Source organism: Rhinoderma darwinii, chromosome 13, assembly GCF_050947455.1.
Source record: "Rhinoderma darwinii isolate aRhiDar2 chromosome 13, aRhiDar2.hap1, whole genome shotgun sequence".
NCBI lineage: Eukaryota > Metazoa > Chordata > Amphibia > Anura > Rhinodermatidae > Rhinoderma > Rhinoderma darwinii.
This window is the reverse complement of record NC_134699.1, coordinates 57689129-57696176: the sequence shown is the minus strand read 5'-3', so window position 1 is coordinate 57696176 and position 7048 is coordinate 57689129.

Here is a 7048-nt window from a genome sequence, read left to right as displayed (position 1 = left end):
CGGGTCCTCCAGAACAAGAGGGGCTCTTTGCAACCATAGATGAGAGTCCTAAAGAGGAGAAAAAATGGGAGGAGCTTTCTCCTGTGATCATTATCGCCCCCTGCTGAGTAATACACTTTGTATGACCTGTCAAGAGGAAAACTAAATTTGCAATAGTGGGAACAGTTTCCCACCCAACTACCCTGTTTTTCATGGGATTATCCCGCTAGACAGACTTTAAAGGGGGCAGGGCTTGTGCAAAGATGCCCCAAAGTGGGCATTCTTTGGCGTATCGGGAAGTATACCGCAAATGGGGATTCCGAATAGGGACAAGCAGCCCCATCCTTTACACGTTCTGTCTTCAATAAATGTCACTAGGTGGTGAGGTAGGAGAGGGGAGGTAAAAATGTACCTGGAGATACCAAAGCTAAGGTTTCATTGATCGGTTCATTCATTCCTCTGGGCACCAATCGTGTAGGGCATGTGGGCAGTTACATTAGGGCTCTTGAATGCCAGCTATTAAGTATTACTGTAGCAGGACTAGGTCAGGATGTTCCAATCCATTGACAGCAAGCAGAGTTTTTGAAAAGGTTGAAGAATTAGAGAACAAAGTACTTTAGAATGTTAAAACAATTTCCCCAGAAATGCACAATTGTCATACCCTACCCGGACCTTGACTTTTTGGCACACAGCACCCTGGGGCACATGTCTCGCCAGCCCCCCCCCCCACCCAACTGCATTCTGAGGTGCCCTTGAATGTATTTCCTTGCAGCATCCTCCGATATAATTAAGACATGACCACGTTTTTAAGAATGTGATTCCATATTTTCCGTTTTATGCCCAGAAATGATATATGACCACCATAACAGCTCTCCTAGGCGATGTCATCCAGCTTTCCCAGGCTTCTGAAAGGCAAATATGTTTAAAAAATGCATTGATAGGCCCCATTGTTCCATGCTGCTGTGCACTAGGCAAGGAGTCTAGGAAAGCTGGGTGATAGCTGAAAATTCTTGGGAAAATTCTCTTTAATTTGCAAATGTATTCCTGCTATTATTCAGTACAATATCTGTGTGTAGTGCTCCCTCTAGTGGTGATAGTAAGCCAGACACGCTGAGATTCGTACAGGATAAGATCGTTGTGTCATTATTTAGTGTCATCTTAAAATACTTTTTAATATATTCGGGGGGCCCAACATTATTATTTTTTTTTTATTCAAGCATCTAAATGGGCTCCGTTCCGCCGGAGGCAATGAGCTCCGTGGATTCCCCTATGTCTGTCTCCTTAGGCTACGTTCACACAGGGCGGAAAAACTGTGTAAAAGTGCACAGCGTATCTGCCCTGGCGGCCGCAGGGAATTACGGCCAAAAAAATCGCACCAAATTGTGGTGGCGTTTTTCGGCTGGACTGTCTGCTGTGGAAAACTGCACATATAAAAAAAAATAAAAACCCCACACATTTAGGGCTTATTCACACGAGCGTGTGCTTTTTGCGCACGCAAAAAAAAACGCCGCGTTTTGCCTGCGCAAAAGGCACTTAACAGCTCCTTGTGTCAGCCCTGTATGATGCGTGGCTGCGTGGTTTTCGCGCAGCCGCCATCATTATGACACTCCATTTGGATGTTTGTAAACAGGAAAGCACGTGTTGCTTTTCTGTTTTCATTCATCCTTTTCACTGCTGTTGCGCGAATCACGCGCGTCCCACGGAGGTTCTTCCGTGTGGCATGTGTGGTTTTCACGCACCCATTGACTTCAATGGGTGCGTGATGCGCGAAAAACGCTGAAAGAACGGACATGTCGTGACATTTACGCAGTGGACTAACGCAGCGCAAAACTCACGGACTGTCTGCGCGGCCCCATAGACTAATATAGGTCCGTGCGACGCGCCTGAAAATTACGCGCGTTGCATGGACGTATATCACATTCGTCTGAAATAAGCCCTTAACCTCTGACGTCCTGCAGACCGGCCGCCTGGGATAATGCTTCATCCCATGTGACCGCTGCAGCCTGTGATTGGCATCCCAGGAGGCCGGCCTGGACGAAGAAGCAGAGAGATCTGGGCAAGTATAAGATTATTTTTTTTCTGAGTTGCGATTTCTGCTATTTGTTGCGGGTTTTACCTCCGCATTGAATTCAATGAAAAAATCCGCAACAGAAAGCAGCGATTACCAAATACAACTGACGTGCTGCGGAATAAAAAACAGCACCGCAGGTCAATTTCTGAACAGTTTTTCCGCTTTTCATTTCCGCAGCGTGTGGAGATTTGTTCACATCTCATCCTCTTTGCTGCGGATTTCCCGCTACTAAATCCTTTGTGGAAAATCTGCAGTATTTATGCCACGTGTGAACTGTCCCTTACAGTATCTTGAGTAGTTGCAGGACCTCTTATACACAGGCCGCAGCTATCAGCCCTGACTGGATTTGTTTCTAAATCTGGTCAAGGGTCTGTATTTGTTTCGGGGTCTGGTCTGGGGTCTAGTTCTTCAGGGGTCTGGTCTGGGGTCTGTATTTGTTTTGGGGTCTGGTCTGGGGTCTGTATTTGTTTTGGGGTCTAGTTCTTCAGGGGTCTGGTCTGGGGTCTGTATTTGTTTTGGGGTCTGGTCTGGGGTCTGTATTTGTTTTGGGGTCTGGTCTGGGGTCTGTATTTGTTCAGGGGTCTGGTCTGGGGTATGTATTTGTTTCGGGGTCTGGTCTCTGTATTTGTTCAGGGGTCTAGTCTGGGGTCTGTATTAGTTTAGCGGTTCTGGTCTGTGTCCTGAATTTGTGTAAGAGGTCTACGATAGGGGTCCATATTTGTTTTGGGGTCTGTTCTTGGATCTGTATTAGTTTAGGCGGTTGAGTCTGGGGTGTGTGTTCAGTTTGGGGTATGAAGAAGGGGGTCATAGGCACTAGCTGTGGTTTAAATGTCTTAGGTTGGGGGCATGTCCTATATAAATGGGCGGGGCATATGTTAAAACTGTTTTGCTCTTCTCGAAAACTCTCCCTAATGTCACTTCTCAAAAGTTATCCTGTGATAGGTGGAAGGGGATCCTGCAGGCCCCCAATACTCCAAGCAGTGTCCCCTTATGCTCCTGGACCGCTATGCAAGTGGCTTTGTCAGAGAAAGCTGCAATATCCTCCATAGTGGTTGTCCCCTGGCTTTCCCAGAAATGGATATAGGAAGACAAATTAATTTGGTCTTAAAATGTAATAATTCTAATTTTGAACAAGGACGGCTGCAGTACCTCTTCTGACCAGTAGTACCAAATTCGGAACCAGGATATTTAAATGACATATAAAGAGTATTATTAGCTATGTTTTCCTGGAAATCTTATATTACATATGCTACGGATCACTAGCATGTCTGTTAGGTGAAGTAGACCATGCATGGTAATGTTGGGACTGGCCATTTGATTATATACAATCAACCATTAATGCCAAGAACTGTGTATACCATATAGGCAGTTCTTATAGGGCCCAGGGAAGGAACATATTTTCTTAGAACCATGCATTGTGCCGTTCCTCTGTTATTCCTCCTAGAAATGTAAGAATATATTGTCAACTGGGTGTTACCATTCTCCTTGTCAAAGGGGCGTGTCCTTACACTGTCTCACTGATTGGACAATGTCAGTCTGTGTAGGGACACAACCCCAACTCGAAACATCCAGCTGTCAATTTAGTCCAAATTTCTAGGAGGAATAACAGAGGAATGGCGCAACATAGACTTAAAAGAAAAAGTGCTCCAAAATTTTAATTTCATGGGTAATTCAATTATTTACTAAAACAGACATGTCAGAGGAGGTGACAGGTCTTTAAAGAAGGGGTAGGCTCAATGCTGATATGGTATGAATATACAACAGCAGGGGGCGCCATTTTGGTTGCTTCGGGGCTCCTCCCCTTCATTTATGCCATTTGTATGAGAAGGAGAAGCGTTTCCATCATCTATATACATCTATATTGGAAGGGATTCTTCACAGTAAGAGCGGTAAGACTCCCTACAACAGAGTAATGTCAAAAACAAGATCATAATTTAATAGGAGATCACTTTAAGGCCTCCACGCCGCAGGTCACATGATGACATTATACGTTTTGTGCCTCAAACTTGAAGACATCTGTAGTAGGCTCTTTGAGTGTCATCTCAGGCAATATATGGTGGCACCTGTGGCAGGCAACCTCAGGGGCATTTGTAGCACTGTATGGTGGCACCTGTGGCAGGCAACCAGAGGGGCATTTCTAGCACTGTATGGTGGCACTGTATGGCTTGGGCAGGCAATCTGAGGGGCATTTGAGGCACTGTATGGGGTTGTCTGTTGTTCACACTCTGGGGGGCATCTGGGGCTAGTACTCTGGGCGTCAACTTAAAGGGGACTTGTCACCTCTCCTGACTTGTCTGTTTAGTAAATAATTGTATTCCCCTATGAAATAACAATTCTGGAACATATTTTTCTAGAACTCTGCATGTTGTGCCATCCCTCTGTTATTCCTCCTAGAAATGTCTGAATAAATGGACAATTGGGTATTACCATTTGGGGGTGTGTCCCTACACGGACTGATACTGTCCAATCAGTGCTCACAGAGTGAGACTGTGTAGGGACACGCCCCTTCGACAAGGGAATGGTAACACACAGTTGTCAATCTATTCATAAATTTCTAGCAGGAATAACAGAGCAATGGCACAACATAGAGTTCTAATAAAATATGTTCCAGACAGTGGCGTAACTACCGCTGTAGCAGCTATAGTGGCTGTTACAGTGCCCGCGGCATATGGGGGCCTGTACATTATTTACTATGCTACAGGCCACATTAGGCCTGCAGCCTATAAGGCGCTGAGACAGGATGCCTGTGCAGGCTGGCGCGATGATGTCACTGGATCACGCCGGCCTACACAAGGATCACATATTATAGGCTGCTGTGGAGGCTGGGGAGCAGCTCCGTTTGTCACGGGAAGGGGGCTAGGTGAGTATAAGTTTTTTTTATTTCAGTTTGATGTGGCACTATCTACAAGGAGGGCTGTGTGTGGCACTATCTACAAGGAGGCCTGTGTGTGGCACTATCTACAAGGGGAGATGTGTGGCACCATCTACAAGGGGGGCTGGGCATGGCGCCATCTACGAGGAGGGCTGCGCGTGGCGCCATCTACGAGGAGGGCTGCGCGTGGCGCCATCTACGGGGAGGGCTGCGCGTGGCGCCATCTACGAGGGGGGCTGCGCGTGGCGCCATCTACGGGGAGGGCTGCGCGTGGCGCCATCTACGGGGAGGGCTGCGCGTGGCGCCATCTACGGGGAGGGCTGCGCGTGGCGCCATCTACGGGGAGGGCTGCGCGTGGCGCCATCTACGGGGAGGGCTGCGCGTGGCGCCATCTACGGGGAGGGCTGCGCGTGGCGCCATCTACGGGGAGGGCTGCGCGTGGCGCCATCTACGGGGAGGGCTGCGCGTGGCGCCATCTACGAGGAGGGCTGCGCGTGGCGCCATCTACGAGGGGGGCTGCGCGTGGCGCCATCTACGAGGGGGGCTGCGCGTGGCGCCATCTACGAGGGGGGCTGCGCGTGGCGCCATCTACGAGGGGGGCTGCGCGTGGCGCCATCTACGGGGAGGGCTGCGCGTGGCGCCATCTACGGGGAGGGCTGCGCGTGGCGCCATCTACGAGGAGGGCTGCGCGTGGCGCCATCTACGAGGAGGGCTGCGCGTGGCGCCATCTACGAGGAGGGCTGCGCGTGGCGTCATCTACGAGGAGGGCTGCGCGTGGCGTCATCTACGAGGAGGGCTGCGCGTGGCGTCATCTACGAGGAGGGCTGCGCGTGGCGCCATCTACGAGGACTGTGTGTGGCGCTATCTACAAGAGGGGGTATGTGGCACTATGTACAGGAGTCTGAGGCACTATGTACATGAGTCTGTGAGGCGCCATCTACAAAGGGTATGTGGCACTATGTACAGGAGTTTGTGAGGTGCTATCTACAGGGGGTATGTGGCACTATGTACAAGAGTCTGTGAGGCACTATGTACAAGAGTCTGTGAGGCACTATGTACAGGGGTGTGTGTGGCACTATCTACAGGGGGTATATGGAACTATATGCAGGAGTCTGTGAGGCACTATGTACAGGGGTATGTGGCACTATGTACAAGAGTCTGTGAGGCACTATGTACAGGGCTGTGTGTGGCACTATCTACAGGGGGTATATGAAACTATATACAGGAGTCTGTGAGGCACTATCTACAGAGGTTACGTGGCACTATGTACAGGAGTCTGTGAGGCACTATGTACAGGGGTGTGTCCCAGTGCTTTAAGTTTCGGGTCAGTTTTTTTTTAATAACTATTAGGACTATGAAATAACATAATTAAGTGATAATAAATGTTATAATATCCGCGCTTATCTGTTTGTTACAATTTCCGTAACCCTGTAACTAAAAGGTTAATTAGAGTACACTTGGCGCTTGGCTGTATTTTTACATTGCACACAGAACTGATAAATGTTAATTGTCGGGATGGCGGGGGTTGTGGGGGGGCAGTCAACAGTTTGCATATGGGGCCCAGTCTTTCCTAGTTACGCCCCTGGTTCCAGAATTGTTCATGGAGAATACAAGGATTTACTAAAATGGACATGTCAGGAGAAGAGACAGGTCCTCTTTAAGGCACTTATGGGTAATCTATGGTTGGCGTACTGTTAAGGCATTGTTGGGGTAAAAAAAGGCAATGGCCGTACACATTATTTCACTCTCAATTTTCACTCAAAATCATGACATATTTGCACTGGACCCACCAGCCCTTAGACCCAGGCCTGCACTCATCTGATGCCAAATTGTGTCAAGAGTTAGAAGAGTTGACTTGGAAAATTGAGGCGAAATTGGCCACAATCCCACATGCGGGTTGTTTTGCCTTCTGTATCAAATGCATAGGCCTGAGAAGGTAGAACTTGATGGACATGTGTCTTGCCAGTCTATGTAGGACTCTTCCACAGAAGAAACCGCTGGATCCAAGTTTTCATATTTTTGGCAAAAACATTTAATCTTAAGTCTAGAAGAATTGTCTTCTGCTCAGTAGCCTTCATTATACCCACAACACATTTCATTTTTGACTCATGGTTTTCTTTATTTGT